The sequence below is a fragment of the Dipodomys spectabilis genome, unplaced genomic scaffold, assembly GCF_019054845.1.
Source record: "Dipodomys spectabilis isolate Male_0828 unplaced genomic scaffold, ASM1905484v1 ptg000125l, whole genome shotgun sequence".
In the NCBI taxonomy this organism is placed as follows: domain Eukaryota; kingdom Metazoa; phylum Chordata; class Mammalia; order Rodentia; family Heteromyidae; genus Dipodomys; species Dipodomys spectabilis.
The window spans coordinates 22,531,636-22,549,543 of NW_024870802.1; positions in this window are offsets into that span (position 1 = coordinate 22,531,636).

Consider the following 17,908-nt stretch of genomic DNA (forward strand, 5'->3'; position numbering starts at 1 on the left):
GTAAACAAAGGAGGAGGCTGCAATGCTTGGTAAGAAATGTATGCATTATCCTGCCCATGTAATTGTAACCCCTCTGTACAGTATGTTCTCAAATAAAATAAAATAAAATTAAAAATAAAATAAAATAAAATAAAATAAAATAAAATAAAATGGGACACGATGGAACACTAATAGTAGACCTGTGTTCTAGTCTCAGTTCTGCTAAGAGAAAATTACTTTACCTGCTTATACTCTACACTTACCTACTTTGTGAATGGCATCTGGACTACCCTTTTAAAAGATGATGCCATTTAACTTGTGCTTGAATAACCTTGATCAAGTCATTCCATGCTCCCACACATTAACTCTCTCATTCTAAAATAAAGATCATAGTTACTCCCTCAAAAGATACAAAGATTAAACATTGTAAACTATTAAATGATTGATTGATAATATGCATGCATGTGAAACTGCAATTTTTAGGATCTTGGCTCAAACTCCTGGGATTTTACAGGTCAGGTCCAGTCATTTCAGTTCTATTCACAAAATAAAGAGATGATAATGATGAACAGCAGAGAAATATTGATAACATGGTGTAAGCAGCCATTGTCAGCCATCTTCAGGGCACAGACATGAGCTATAGGGTTAACTAGACAAAGGATTAGGGACAGGAAGTGATAAATATGCACAGTTCAAACAGATGTGTTCACAGCTGTGTTCAGAAGTGGTTAGAGGTGGCCAGAGGTAGCCAGAGGTGGTTTCAGAGTTTGTCTGATAGTCCATTGTCTCAGGATTGGTCAGATGGGATCTTGTTACAGTAACAGTCATTGACTCCAAGTAGGTGGTCCGTCTGCTGTCCACTCCATCCCAGTTTCAAAGATATCTGAAAAGTGACTGCAGAAGAGAAAAGTTCAGGACAAAGATCATAGCAATACAATAGAAACTGAGATAACTAGCTTTACACTTGCTTTTGGTTAATTTGTGGGTCCAAGTAGGGAGTCATGTTCTCAGCAAACACAGCACAATTACCTCTTATATACATATACCCCTAACATGAGAAAAAGAGAAAGAAAGAAACAGAAAAGTGGAAGGCACCTGATACTTAGTATGTGCTAAATGAAATTGTTGGTCATAAAAGAATACTATAGTGATGATTATTATTAGGCCATGGTTCTTTTATGATACAAGATCCAAAAAAATCTAGCCTGAGAGAGTATATCATAACTTATGAAGTAGACAACTTTGGGCCAACCCAGATGCTCCTCACCTTACACATACCCCCTCTAAAAGGTACAGAAATATGTCCACCATCGAACCATTCCAAATTCCAAACCTCAAAAGCAAATAGGCCACTCATTAGCAAAATTCAAGCACAGAATTTGTCTTATTTGGATGATATAAAGGTACTCTGTGAATGAGCCAATCAAGAACAATTAAAAGTTTGCCAAATGAGAATGTCAATGTCACCTCACAGATGCCATTGTGCTGAACATGGTCAAGACACTTCTACATAGCCAGGCCTGCATTAAATGCCTTTGAAATATTATCCGGAATCAGACTAAATGGCCTTCAATATCCCTTCTAATCAAAGAATGCTAGTATTCTTGCTAGTGTTCTGTTCCCTAATAACATGTTCAAAATATAGGAAGTCAATACAAAATAAATAATTGACAGAGGTCTATCTAGGGTGTTCACTTAAAAAATTTGGTAGTGAGAGTCAAGGCTGGATTGATATCTCCCAAGCCATTTTCTGCACCCTGACTTCAGTACATTATCTGGCTAATTTTCTTTTTAATACTGGCTTGCACTCACTCCCTTGCCCTGATTTATTTCCCTGGATTCTCAATTCTCAGTTTCTTTACATAAACCACTTTCTTGCCTTTCCAAATTAGTTTAATCAAACCTGTGCCCATTCCTTCTGTAGAAGTTGTGTTATAGTTGTGTCTTTCAGGCTACAGTTATCAGCTCCCCTGTCTTCTCAATGTCAATTTCAGCTGAAAGAAAGAAAGCAAGAAGGAAGGAAGGAAGGAAGGAAGGAAGGAAGGAAGGAAGGAAGGAAGGAAGGAAGGAAGGAAGGAAGGAAGGAAGGAAAAAGCAAGCAAGAAAAAAAGAAGAGGAAGAAAGAAAGGAAAGGAAAGAAAGAAAACAGAAGATATTTAATCCTTCCAATTAACATTTTGCAAGAGCAATCACTTCATGTCTCCAGTCTGTGTGAGGCCAGGGAAGAAATAAAAGGCCACATTACATCATATGGTGGCTAAAAAGAAACACTTTGAGCCATGTCACGGGGACAGTCCCTGCAAAACCAGAATGTCTAGTCTCTGACCTACAGCAAAAAAAGTATCAAATAACTGAGACAAGTACAAGTGCAAACAACTGATCAAGTCATTAAACCCTAACACAATCACTGGGTAAGCAGAGCGCGGAAGGGGGGAGGGCGGGGGGGGGGGGGGGGGGAGGGGGAGGGCAGGGTGTTCATTCAAACCTACTAATTAAAGAGCAATCTAGAAACAAGAGAACAATGATTTCTTTTTCATGTTAGTTTTCTAGAAGGATCTGAGAACATAGAGTGACACTACTCTTAGGCAATAATCAGAATTCCCTACTTACAAAATCAGCAGAATTTTTTCCCCTCCCTTAGAAAGGTGAAACCACTCCCTCCTGAGCCTCCTGAGCTGGTGCTGCTGAGAGCTGGGCTCTTAGCAACCTAGTGGGCGAGGCCCTCTTTTCTGCCACGACAGAGAAAATGATAGTGTTTCTGTGGGCAAAAGAAAATCCCTGGTCAGCAAGCAGGCAGCCTTCCCTGAAAACCATACTAAAGAGCAGTTGACAGAGGCTTCCCAGCTGTTCTGGCAAGGATGAGATTATCAGGTGGATGAAGGAAGTGCTTAGTGAATAGTAAATCGAAGAACTAACATTTCTGCTGCCCTGAGTCTCTGGCAGTCCCTGTGGTAAGCATTTTTATCTGTGTTGGTTATTTAATATTCTCTGTAACCTTAGGAAGGTTGCTATGAGTATCCTCCTCATCTTTCAAATCAAAAAGAGACAGAGGTTTAATAAAAAGTTAGCCCCGGATGGGAGCGTAAAAAAAAAAAAAAAAAAAAACTGGGAGAGAGCAAGGGAAAGGATGTTATCCAAAAAAGAAATTGACTCTTTACCTGGCTTATGTAACTGTAACTCCTCTGGACATCACCTTTATAATAACAATAAAAAAAATTTAAGTTAGTCCCAAGGTCACAGACCAAGAAAACTGTCATTGTTATTTAACAATACACCCACCACAAGTTCAAGTTCCACAGAATCTCTGGTGACTTTATTTGCTTATCTCCTTTGAAAAGAACTGCAGCAAGATGTCCCCACTTAACTATTAGAGAAGAATAGAAAAGAGCTAATTCAAGAAAATAGGTGTAGGTAAATTCCTTACCATAATAATGAAGTACAAAATATAGTCCTCAAATATATTAACAAAGTAACTTTAGCGGCTCAAAGAAAAAAGATGCCCTTGCTTATGAACCACAAACTTCCACATCCAATAATATATCCTACATTATTTAAGTAAAGGCATATGATTTTCAAAAATTAACACATCCTCTCAGTCCCCTCTCCTGCAACACTTTATGCAGAAGGCATTGTGACTCTAAGATCTCTTTAAAACTATACTCAATGACTAAGCACGCCCCATTGATTAAATTTTTAGATTTTTTTTTAACCTAAACAGTAATTATGAAGACAGAGTAAGTCGGCAACTTGACCCATTAGTGGAAGGAAAGCAGACATGCCATTGTGTTCAGAGCAAGGTCTGAATGTGGGCTGGGAGAGGAAAGTGCATTATAAAACCACAGGGACCAGAGCCAGCACCACCCCCGAGGACCTTGGAGACTCTCAGGCACAGAGAATGTACTGGGTGTTTTCTCTGCCTTCTCTATACAGGGTTTTAAAAAGTAGGTCTCCACACTGTTCAAAAAGAAATGTACGCATTACCTGACTTATATAACTGCAATCCCTCTGTACATCACCTTTACAATAAAAATAATAATAATAAATACATAAAAATAAAAAAGTAAAGGAAAAAAAACTAGGTTCCCAAACAGTAAGTGTTTGTAAAAGATAGGTCCATTTGAGAAGTTGATATTCTCCCTACATTTTCATTCTACTCATGGTTACTCCTGTTTCTAAGCAGTTGGGTGGAAATGCAGGCTCCAAAGTCACCCAGAGCAGTGATCAAGGCCCACAGTGTCCGTGTGTTCATCAATGTTTTCATAAGATAATGCACATTTAAATGCTTAACACAGCTTTACTTATTAAAAGCCAAGGGCATAATCCTCCTTTCTAGGATTGATTAAATTTTCATACTTGCTCTAATTATATGAATAAGGGATAACTGGTAACAAGCAATGTTTTGAGACTTCCAAAAAGAAAAGAAAACCTCAATAAAATGTGACCTGTGGTCACATCAGATCACATAGTGTCAGCCTGTGGAATGTGATTAAAAACAGGAACAACAGACTGGGACAATCATACACTTTGCTGTGTCCAGAATTACTTGCTTTAGGGCTCCCTTAAGGATTTGTTCTTTGAATAATCTTCTTTAGTATTTTAATAGATAATTTACATGCAAATTTTTAAATGTCCGACAAGGTGTGCATGCGCATGCGCACACGCACACACACGCGTGCGCACACACACAACTCACACACACAATTCTCACCAGGCACTGGTGGCTCACACCTGTAATCCTAGCTACTCAGGAGGCTGAGATCAAAGGATCGCGGTTCAAAGCCAGCCCAGGCAGGAAAGTTCTTGAAACTCTTATCTCTAATAAACCACCAGAAAACTTGAAGTGGTGCTGTGGCTCAAGCGGTAGAGCATTCACCTTGAGCTATCAAAATTGTAAAGCTTAGTAGTTAAGACTTATGAGACTTGATTCAAAGATTACCTTCTCTGACAAGCAGATCTGAGTTTGAGTCCTACTTAGATAAAGTGAGGCAAATTATTTTTATCTCCATACCACTGTTTCTAGCTTATAAATTGAGAAAATGAAGAGTGATTGGTTCATAGGTTGTAAAGATTATATACAGTAATACAAATCAAGTGCTTTTTTTGGTACTTTGCCTAAATATTACAAGTGACCAATAAATTTCAGCCAACAGTGGTGCTGGTGAAAGTGCTGATGACATCATAACAAAGGTTATGATGGCTACTGTGATGGTGGTGGCAATGGTGGTTATAATGAGTGTTGGTGATAGAGGTCATCACCATGCATGGCACTACTGATGGTGATAGTGAAAGTGTTCCTTATGATAATGATAATGGTAATGCTGGAAGAAATGGTTATAATGATGTTAGTGATGAGGAAGTACGCTCACCATCTTCCTAAGTGTTCTTTGTCAGAAATGCTCTCTCCTCGACAGATACACTCTCTCAGCTCCACCTGAACTTAAGAAATACTTTAGCCTCCAACGTGGAACTGATCTCTTTTGATCTTGTACTTCTCTGTTGCACATACAAAGGTCCATGAGTGGATATGTGATTCCTGACTGTGTTTCTTCTATTCATATGTCTTCCCCTCTTACTAGACTACAACTCCTTTAATGTGGGAAGTTTGCTTCATACATTTTGTATCCCCTATGCCCAGCACAGTGTCACACATATTATAGTTATCTAAATAAGTATTTAGGGGATAAATGTTGAAAAAACTTACTAACTAGTAGTCAAGGAAACAATGTGAATTATAAAAATAGCAGTAACACAAAGCCTTTGTCTGCATTTAAATATAAAACTGGAAAGTCCAATATTCTAAACTTGGAAAGTGAGAAAGAAAAAAAATAGGCTTGTAGAGAAGATGGTTAAGCTGAGCAATAACATATTCACAAAATAACAGCACATTGAAACTTAGCCCATAGCTCCCCAAAGGTAAAAACTTTATCATATTTACCCTGATATCATCCACAAGACCTACCTTAAACAAATAAACATGGTAGTTACTCAATAATTGCTTGCTGAATGGAGGAAAACAGAAGTAATGAACAAATGAAACGACTTTCTATTTGCCTCCAAAAAACATTACTGAGATGTACTGTGTTTTAATTTATTTGATACCAAAGGTTAATAGTTCCCTTTAGACTTAAGCTGCTGGAATCATTTAATTTTCTTATATTTGGTCCACATGTGAAATTCCAACCAACATCAAATGGAAGTTTGATTAAACAGACCAGGATCAGCTTGTGTGATGGATGTCAATTCCCCTCGGGACAGGATGTGGGTCTGGAGACCAGAAGACTCCACACTGTAAAGCTGAACATTCTTACAAAGAACCCATAGGCTGTGTACAAAGAAAAATGATTTGTATTTCACCTCCCAAAGAAGCAACAACACACATTCAGAGACCCATACGTATCTGGATGGAGTCATCAGATCTGAGCCTGGCCTTCTTTGGACTTGTATGTCCCACATTTCTTTTCATTCTTTTCTTACTACCTATCACGGAGCAGGTGGAGGGGGATGGAAAATTCAATGTGTTATAAACTATTTCCAATATAAGGAAGCAAAAGGACAGAGCACTTTTGGTTTTTCCAGATTATTCTAGCATCTCTAAAGCTTCTCGTGCCCTTGAAGCTGGTTTCCTGGGGCAGCTAAGATTCCTGGGAATCTGCAAGCAGCTTAGACTTATCTGGTGAGTGATCAGAAGGCTCCTGGGAGGTGGCCCAGCTGGGACTCCTTCCAAACCATGTCTGCACCACCTGTAACTCTTCACTACATATGCTTGCCAGAAAGATCGTCCCAAGCCTGGGGGGATGGGGGGAGGGAGAACTGCCATTCCAGAAAGAACCACCAGCCAGCTTTGGCAGCAGAAGGGTGTCCTTGTGCATGGAGAAGATGTCTGGGCTTCCAACGGAGGGCACCTCGCCAGCCCTGGTATGCAGATCTGGGACTCAAGCCCACAGAGCCTGCCCCAACTTGCCCAAGAGAGAGCAAGGCCAAAGCAAGATGGGAAAGGTGTTCATTCTCCCACCTCTTTCCAATTCCAGCCAGATCCAGGCTCCTTTGAAGTTTGGGGCCAGGAGGCCAAGCCAGTACCCATTTGAGTGTTTTGTTTTGTTTTTCAGTGAGCCTCTGGGACTTAGTCTCTGGAAGGCAGACCAGCAGAAATCAAGAAGCATGGACTTTGCAAGCAGACAAACCTCAGTTCAAATCCTGGTGGGACCATACACTGAATTTATAAACCCAAGGAAATTATTTAACTTTTCTCAAACTTAAGAGTTCTTATTTCTGCAATAGCACTAACTGGCCCCATTAACTAGACTTGCAACCTAATCACATTGATATTTTTAGCTGCTTTTATGTGATGGGGAAGAATGGCCTACCCTTGGCATTATAAAATGTTTAATGACATCCCTGCCCTACCCACTACACAACAGTGGCTCTTCTTCCATCCTAGTTGTGACTACCAAATGTTGTAGAGGTTGATGAATACCTTTGGTATATGGAATAGGAGAGGCTAAATCACTCTCGGTTGAGAATCTGACTTAACTTAATCTTTAGGATTATTTTCTACAAATTAATGCAAACACAAAACCCAGTGCCTATGAATTAATGAAAAAAATTACTCAAAAATTAACTTTTGCCTGGTGTCTGTGGCTCACACCTAAATTCCTAGCTATTCAGGAGGCTGAGATCTAAGAACCATGGCTCAAAGTCAGCCTAGGCAGGAAAGTCTATAAGACTCTTTATCTCCAATAAACTACAAAAAAAAAAAAACAGAAATGGTGCTGTGGCTCAAAGTGGTAGAGCGCTAGCCTTGAGCACAAAAGCTCAGGGACAGTGCCCTGGCCCTACATTTAAGTCCCAGGACTGGCACAAGAAAAAAAAATTAACTTTTATAGAAGATTTATAGATGCGCCCCACCCATCTTCATTCAGCATTTACCTCAACACCTTGATAGTTGCTTCCCATGAACCCCTTGTTCTCTGATCCTATGAGTACAATGAGTCTGTGAACACAGCAAATTGGAAGTTGAGCTCAGAAGTCCCCTCTTACTACAGATAGACAATTGATTGTGAAGAAACAGCCCAGTTCCCTGGCCACTTACATAATTCTGAGGTCTATTCTATACTGTCCCCAGAAATCCCCAGTGAGATCAGACTCCATTGCTCATCCTAGGGACTGATTGGGCAGCACACTCCCTACCCTATCTCTCTCCTGCTTCCCTACAAGTATTTCCAAGGATCTCCCAAACTCTTTATACAACTTCCTCTGTCTTTTCTGTTTCTTTTTTAAAAATTTTTTATGTTTTTTATGCCAGGAAGGAAGGCAGGAAGGCAGGAAGGAAGGAAGGAAGGAAGGAAGAAAGGAAGGAAGGAAGAAGGGAGGGAAACGTTTGTTGTTATTGCTGTTGCTGTTGCTGTTGTTGTTGTTGTTGTTGTTTAATGGCTGTGTTTTTTTATATGCTACCCTCTTGAACCTAGGTATGTCTTTTCTGGGCCTTTTTACTGTAGGTTTCTCAAGAGGATATTCAACTCTGGATTCTTCTGTGTAGTTCGTCATGATCACTGTGACTGAAGTGGTCTTTTTAAACTCCAATTAAACTACTATAATCTTGAGTTTGCTCATTAATCTTTTCTATAAGAGACAGGGGCTTGAGGTAAATAGACATGTCTTTGTCTTTTAGGTATCCTCAATACCAAACTCATGAGTTCAGAAATATATAAACTTTATAAGTTCAGAAATATATACTGGTATGTTAATAAGATGTTTTGCTTTAAAGGAAAGAAATGTACATATCACCTGATGTGGAAGAAATAACTATTGTCAAAGCTCATAGAATTCATAAACTTTATAGCTCACAATAAAGACAATTTGCCCCATGAAGGTTAGAACATGTTTGTGACCTTAACTAAGTATCACTATCTCACAATGCTCTGAAATTTGTTAAATTTATGTAATCACTTAATCACAATAAAAAATTGCTATAAAAATACAAAAAATATGTGTTGCTTTTTCTCTATAGTGATGCTTCAAAGAGGCTTTACCATGTGATCCTCACTTTCCTAAACCAACAATTGACTCTTGCACACATAAAGTATTCATGAATCCCAGAAATTCTTTAACTACTCACCATCTTCGAAAAGGCAGACAACACTAACAGCATTATCTAAGCCTTCTATGGTTATACTTCACCTGGCTCCCAATGGGAACAACCTAATGCCTTCTTTTTTTTTGGGGGGGGGGGTCCGGTCATGGGGCCTGAACTCTGGGCCTGGGCGCTGTCCCTCAGCTCTTCAGCTCAAGGCTAGCGCTCTACCACTTGAGCCACAGTGCCACTTCCGGCTTTTTTCTTTTTGCTTATGTGGTGCTGAGGAATCGAACCCAGGGCCTCTGGCATGCAAGGCATGCACTCTATCACTGAGCCACCTTCCCACCCCCCCTAATGCCTTCTTTAGCCAAGAAATAATGTGGCTTGCTATCCAAACCTGTCAGGCTATGGACACAAGCTCCTCCCATATTGCACAACCAGGTAGATGGCTGTCATGAAAGTCAGGAAAATTCTTTGGAAGTGATGCTCATTGACTTAAACTCTGTCAAACCTAGAACAGCTTCAAAGTGGAATGTTAACAAATGCAACATTAGTTCAACATTAAGCTTTTTTTCTTGGAATTATGCTTAGAAATAGAAAGCTGATTCATGGAAACTGAAGGTAGAAAACAAGAGAAAATGTACTGGTTTTGTTCTAAAGGTCTGATTATTTCTACATATAAGCCATCATCAGAGTGAAGGATCTAGCTGAGTTACACTGACCCTCCTCCCTTCTTACTCATTTCCATTCTCACCCTTCTCTGGCAAAGCTGGCTGAAGAACCCCCAGCCATTTCCTTTCTTAAAAAAAAAACAAAAAACAAAAACAAAACAACAAAAAAAGAAACCTCTGAGACTTGGGTAAAATATAATCACAGGCAAAAAATATGAAATGATATTGGTAATAATGAGTACATTTTAAAAGGGAAATAATGTTATTGAAATATAGAAGTATGTTCTACCATTGGAACATACTTCTGAAATTATCCAGTGCAATGCTCTTGTTATATAGCTAAAAATTTTAAAAGGAAAGAAGAAATCATACTGGCAACAAGGACCAAGTCAAAGAAGAGTTCTCGTGATACTTGACTCAACCATGCAACTAGCAAGCACTAAGCATTTACATTATGTAAGCAGCTCATGAATCAAGAGCAGCTTGCTGACTCCTGAAAATAAAATGACAATATTTATAATATGCACATGCCCTCCATGACAAAGTGTCTTGTCAAGTGCCAGCCAGGATGTCTGAAAAGTAATAGATGTTTGCTTGATAATAAATCTGTATCCTGTCAGTAAGAAGATACTACTTGAAGTCTCTTTTACAAAGTCCCTCCCTGAGCTAAGAATTAACTATAATCTGTTTTGAATATATCTTCTTTCAGGACTACTTGCAGCTTTTCTTTAGTTCCAACTTCCTAATCTTGAAGATCCTATTAATACCTGATTTATTGAATAAGATGGGTTTTTTACCACCACATAATCATCCCCAGTTCTCCAATTCTTCAGTTATTGGCCATCTCTATGCTCATGTAGAAACCTGATTCAATGTAAATGCTGTCCTTTTCTTCCTGTGTTTGTTAAAAATAGCTTCTATTTGATGATCCATGGTAATATAGAATAGAAGCTATCATAATCATACCTTCAGGAATATGACCTAAACAGTAGAGGGAACTCTCCAACTCAACAAGTAGTTTGGAATGAGACTGTTGGAGTTGACATCCACACTAAGCTCTCTCTACTGCTCCTTCTTATTTCTCTTCAAGCATTACCAGTAATGAATGTCTGCCTTCTGAGCGAGCTTGGCTGTCATTGGTGGTTTACAGGCATTGACAGTGTTTTAGCCAATAGTTTAGATGAACTAGCATTTCCTTTTCCACACAAGTACTATTTTTTCTCTTATTACTTTCCTACCAGTAAATCCATGTGGACTCTTGTCAGGAAACTCAGAATATTATTTATTCAGGGCCTTACAGGAATAATTAAAGGGAAAGTAGAGGCTAAATTCTGGTTCTGACTTCCTGTATACCACACATAGTCTCCCATATACCAATGTCCCCACTAAATGATCTCAAAGAGAAAATGATGAGTTTCAACATTCCAGGTTAAAACCAAAAATTTTGAAACCAAGCCATCACATATTATTCTACTCTACATATCTAACATTGGGTGAGACAATCCTTTCTGGTACCAATTTTCCCTGCTATCTAAAATAACCACTGCTGCTGTTGTAAATACAGATAGTTATATGACTGCACCACAGAAGAAGGAATTGTTTTTCATGCAGAGTATGGAAAGGGTGTTTAAACATCATGCTTACCTTGAAACTATTTCAGAAGAGAGTATGAATACCACAGCCTACCAAAGACCAATGCTGTTCCATATTCATTTCTCAAAATGGGACCCAAAAAAAAAAAACTCCAAAATAATTGTCTAAAGCCATAGCTATTTTCTAAAGCAACTATGATGGAAGATGTCTACATTCTGACAGAAAATTATAGGATAGGATAACTTCAAAATTGCATCAATAATGCTAGTGATATAAGCTTGTTTTACTTTGACTCATGGACCTAACACCTTCCTTTACCAAAGACTACATCCCTGGTTAAAAATGTCAACTTCTATATGGTTTTCTTAGTTCTTGATATGCCATGCCTGAAATGGGATGAATAGCCCAGGCCCTACTGGGATTATCAAGTAAATTTTCACAATGGTAAACCAGGGTACAGTTGGAGGGGGAGGGGAGAAAACAGACTAATGAAAAAACAAGTACTATTTGTTTCTTATAATAAGAAATGTTATTCAGCATTTTGCTTGTTTAGAAAGCAAAATGGTGAAACAAGTTAGAGCTGAAAGATTTTCCAATCCATGTGATAATCACTCCTAGAAAAACAGCATAAACTAACCATCACTTGATGGACATTTGCATTGTTTCTACCTTTGTGCTCATACATCCGTGAACATTCATGTACAAGTTTTTGTGGGACATATTTTCATCTTTGTTGGGTATAATAAACAGCAGTGAGAATGCTGGTTCTTTGTTTAACTTTGAGGGGACATGCCAGGATCTTTTCTAAACTGGTTGTGTCAACTCACCTTCCCTCTGGCAGTACGTAAAAGTCCTGGTTCTCCACATCCTTCAGAGTACTGGTTTTCCTTGAGTCTTTCACCAAATAGCCAGCCTAATGGATATGAAATGGTATGATGACATTATTTTTTTAATTTTGTCATCTAGAAAAATACTTAGAATGAGAAATAAAGGATGTGAATACTCCGAGACACGGCAATAACCACCAAAGGTAGAAAGAGCCAATAAAATGCCTTAATGAAGCTGAAAGGCAAAAAGTATCAGGGGGAGCAGAAGAGACTTCAGCCCTAGAATGAGGTGGCTAAACTTCATTCCTAACTCTGAACAACTTACTCAGCCTCCCTGAGCCTTGATTCCACACCTGTAAAATGGTAAGTTAATAATATCTATACCACAGGACTGATGTGATAATTACATAAAATGGACATAGAAGGGACATAGCATAGTCCCTAGCACACAGAAAGCACCCAATAAATCTTTGGCCTAGAAAAGTAGTCTAATCAAAATGTATCTTTTTTTTCCTTTCCTCTAGGACTTCTAGGAAACATTACTATGTAAATATGCAATGTGACCCTCAAAGAAGAAATCACTGGTTTTCCAAATTTAATAGAAAAATGCTATATGTGGGAAGAGAAAGAAGAGGAGGAGGGGGAGGAGAAGGAGGAGGAGGGGGAGGGGGAGGGGGAGGAGGAGGAGGAGATCTAAACCAACTCATGCATCTGGGAGGACATGATAGCTTTGTCCCCTGCAAATGCCCTTCAACCCTGGCATGTGGTCATGCTGCAATGGGAAATCCCCTCCTTCTCCTTTTTAGCATCATATTGCTATCCTCTCTTACCTCCAAATCCTCCTGTTTATCTCTCTTGCCTGACCCAGGAGAACTGACAACTGTTCAGTTGTTTGTCTACCAAGATGTGGTTAAAAGGAACTTTGGTTTCCCAGGGAATAGAACCCTTTTAAGCAAGAGACAAAGAAAATGAGTGGACAGTTAAAAACAAGGGTCCACATAGAACTGGATGCTTTACCTCTGGCCTGTTATATCAGTGGCTAGGGGTTAAGACCATCAGCTCAGAAACCAGACTAACTGTGGTTAGGTCTCTACTCCCTCTTCATGTGACAGTGAGCCATTCTACTTCAGCCCTCTAAACCTCAGTTCTCTCATGAATAAGATGGGGATAAAAACAACCACCACTCACATGCCTGCTGGGAGAAATATGTGAGATAGTGTACCTTAAAGCACTTAGCATGGTGCCTGGTGACCAGTAAGAGTGCAATCCATACTAGATAATTGCCTTTATCTTGGAGTCATTGGCAGGCAACAGGTTTGCAGAAAAGCATTCAATTTAAATCAGGAAATCTAGGTCTGCCAAGGGCTCTAACACTAAGCCAGTCAGTCCAGCTCTTTGAACCCCTGTTTCCTCATCAACAAATTGGGGATAATCAAACCCATCTGGCAGAATTGTTCCAAGCTTCAGGGAGCTACTGCATGGGGAAAGTGCTCTCAAGCTATTATGTGATATGCTAGCATCACTTAATGTAATCATTTCCAAGCTAGCTCCAGTCCTCTGGGATTGCTAGGCAGATGCCATCTACATAAGTTTGTTGAGAATACAAGCTATGCCAGTCATTGGGTAATACCTAAAAGTACCCTAAGAGTTGAATGATGCAAAGCCTCCAAATTGATATTAAATAGCATGCCTTCCTTTCAGCTGAAAGTTTACAGTGGTTTGAGCCCTTCAAACTACAACTTAGTGCGGTCATTTGTCACCATTAAAACTCATGCTGAGATTTAATTGCCAATGTGACAGCACCAAGATGTGTAGGGGCCTTTCAAAGATGGTTGAGGGTCATGGAGTCTCTACCCTCATGTACAAATGAACATAGCTCCTTGCAAGAGTGAGAGTGCACTGTGATAAGCGAGTTCTGCTTTCCTTGGCTCTCTCTTGCGGCCATTCTCATCACGTGATCTCTTCTGTATGTGGCTATTTATCCTTCCTCCCACGGTGAATACTTCCCCAGGAACCAAGCAGATAGTGACATGATACACTTGGGCTAGCAGAAACCATGAGTGGAAATAAACCTCTTTTCTTTACAAATGGTTCAGTTTCAGGTGTCCCGTTATAGCAGCAGAAAATGAATTGGACACACCAAAAGATGAAGCAATCTGGGATCCCCAGATAGACACCACAATGACAGCCATTCGTGGGCTGGTCAGACCTGACCCAAGCATGCCAATGGAGTACCCAACGATCTGAATGCCTGGCTCACATTAGAGAAATTTTCAACCTTCGAGGTTGATCTCTGGAGGTCCTTGTCACTTTGGTCACTCTCCAAGGTGAAGTGAACTGACTCACATGAGTTCTGGGGTAGGTGAAGCATCTTTATCCTGAGTTCTCTTAACTCATGGAAGTCTTAGGGGGTTATAAAACAGGAGAATAAAAGGGAAAATGACAATGGTAGAAATTTGAAAGAAAGAGGAGACAACTAGGGCTTTCCCCAATGCAGCTTTGCCTCCTCAGGTAAAGGGAGAGGAAGGGTGGCAAGGTTGCACCAGAGCAGCTCTGAAGAGGAAGCAGTTTGAGGAAGAATGGGCTGCAAAGCTCAGGGGAGGCTCCCCGCTCCTGGGGAGGGGAGAGACACACACTCAGCTGACCACAGGACAGCAGCTCTTTCTGGATGCCTCTGGTCTGAGGAAGGGGCCACAGGCCAATACTACATGGGGTAGGAGGTGGAACCCTAGGCAAAATTGGGAGAGAGGCAATGCTGGACCCCATCCTCCTCTTCATGCTTTGAGCTTTACCCCATTTCCTCTTAGCTGTGGTTAATGGGGGGGTGAGGGGGAAGGTCCCTTGCATGTAATTTCTACCTTTCTGTTCAACTAAGGACTCACTGTGGCTTACCAGAGGCCCGGAGCCTCTTCCTGCCCTCCCTTACCCTCTCTTCCCTCCTCAAGTTCTCTTTTCTGTTTCCCTCCTGTCTATTGCTTCCCGCCTTTCTTTTTGGGTCCCCTGTTAGCTCTTGCTGTCTCTAATATCTCCACTCAGAATCCACACATTCAAAACTGCTTCTTCCCTGCTCCTCCCTGCTCAACCCCCGCCCCCATTTCTCTCTTTTCTGTACTCCTCTTTGCTCCCCTCCTCCTGTTCCCATTTCTCTGCTCCCCTTCCTCCTCTCTGGCTTCTCCTTCCCCTCCCTTTTGCTTCTCCTTCTGCTTTCCGGGTCTAACCTTTCTTATTGTCAGCCCATCCTTTCAAGATTGAGATTTTGATTCTCTGCGTCTGGCTTTTAGAACATGGCAGGTGGAATCAAATCATAAGTATAGCTGTCATAAAGCCCAACTCTTGTGTCTGGGAAAGAATAAATAAGGTAGGAAGAATGGGTGGTTCGTGTCTGAATGTAAGATGGATCTAATGGTAAAGCCATTGTGTTGTAAATTTTCCATAAATATAGACTGCTTGTATTTCTCTGTAGCCTCCATACAGCCTAGCCAAACTCCCAAGATATGAAAACTACTCAGTCACTATCTATCAAAGTAGTGCCTCAACCAATAGATGAATGAATAGAAACATAAGTGTGGCCTTATTTCACTTGAGCACATATAATCATGGTAGCAATGGAGCCAAAGAGCAGAGATGTATGCCTATGGTGAGGCTTGGAAATCCTCTGGTGAAAGTACACATTTGCTTACAGTTAGCCTGACTATGATTAAAATGTAAGTGCTGCTTCTTGCCCTCTGCAATGAGCTAGCATTTTCCTTGCTGACATAACTGTCTTGATAAGCCCACTTTTACAAATACAAGTAGACTTCCCACGTACAGCTTCTACAGACCAAGCACTGGCTCCACCCATGTCCCTCAATGAGGCAAGATTATCTACCCTTCTCTGCATCTGACCTGTTCACTGCTGCTTCTGCACAACTCTGTCACACACACACACAATAAATGTTGCTTTTATGCCTTCCTCATGCCAATCTGTGTGCTGAGCACTTTATCAAGATTACCTCATTTAATTCACATAACACTCCAAAGAAGGTACTAGTATTATCTCTGCTCTTCAGATAAGAAAACTAAGGCCAAATTTGCTAAATCTGTCTGGTTTACACTATTGAATGTGTTCCCAGGGCATAGGCATTGCAGTTTTGAAACCGGGATGGTCCCAAGCACGCCATCCCACAGTTCTTAGGGCTGGGGAATTTCCCCAAGACATGGGATTTTTAATGCTAAAACTGGGCAAGCCCCATGCACACTGGGTGACTTGGTCACCCTACTCCAGTCACATGCCTGAGGCTACACAGCTGGTTCACATTACAGTCAAAACCATCCTGACTCCACAGCCCTATTTCTAACTCCCCAGCCTTGCCCAGGCAACCACTTATTCTGAGTTCCTGGCCACCACTAAAGTATCCTGCTGTCATACCCCAGCACCACTGTGCTAGTCCACTGTCCATCACTGTACCAAATACCTAAGATTATCAGCTTATATGGGGGTTAGAGTTTGGGAGCATTTGGTCCATAATCCAGAGGACCCATTGCTTTTAGGCCCCTGCATGGGGTGGTGGGGGCACAGTTCATCAAGGTGGGAGCATTCAGCATAGTGAAACCAAAGAACAAAAGAGAGAGAGAGACAGCAAGATCACTCCCTCCCTTTCTCTCTCTTCCTTATACACACACACACACACACACACACACACACACACACACACACAGAGCAATAAATTATATTAAAACCTTCCATTAGGCCCTATCTTTTAAAAGTTCCACCACCTCCCCTCAGTGTCAAGCTGGGACCAAGCCCTTAACACATTAGCCTTTGGAGAAACATTGAAGATGCAACCTATAGAAACTATCTTCCAGAAAAGCCTCTTCTGGGCATGGTAATGGATGCCTATAATCCTAAATACTAGTGGAGTAAACATCAGGAGGATCATGGTTAAAAGCCAACCTGGGCAAAATAGCAAGATTCCCTTTCAACCAATAAACCAAGCTCACACCTGCAATCCCAGCCACTAGGAAGAAAAGGTTAGGAGGATCAAGGTCTCAGGTCAGCCCCTGGCAAAAATGTAATATCCCTTTCAAAAAGTAACTTAAAAAAATAAAAAGGATTGAGGACATGCTCAAGTGATAGAGTCTGACCCTGGCTAGCATGAAACTCTGAGTTTAAATCCCGGTATTACCAAAAGACACTCTTTTCCACTAAAAACAACAATGTTAACTCCCACTGGGTTAAGTACTATCTAAAAGCATCCTGAGGGGCTGGGAAGATGGCTCAGTGGTAGAGCGCTTGCCTTGCATGCCTGAGGCTCTGGGTTCGATTCCTCAGCACCACATAAGCAAAATGAAAAAAAGCCAGAAGTGGCCCTGTGGCTCAAGTGGTAGAGTGCTAGCCTTGAGCTGAAGAGCTGAGGGACAGTGCCCAGGCCCAGAGTTCAGGCCCCACAACCGGACCCAAAAAAAAAAAAAAAAAAAGCATCCTGAGTCACTTCCAAATTTCTCAAGTCCTTCCCCTCCTTGCAATTCATTTTACCACCACCCTGACCCAGATCTTCAGCCCTGGATTTTCAGACCACAAAGATTTTTCTGTCTCCAAGTGTCCACCCTACTACATGCATACCCCAGATTCCTTCTGTCAAAGGGTAGACCTGAAAGAATTCACAGCACCACGATGCATCAAGCTGTTAAGAAGCTAGGAGGAAAGCATTAACCGACATCAAAACAGCACCAGGGAACAGCTCAAACACACACATCTTCCTAACCCACGGGTCAGCAAGCTTCCA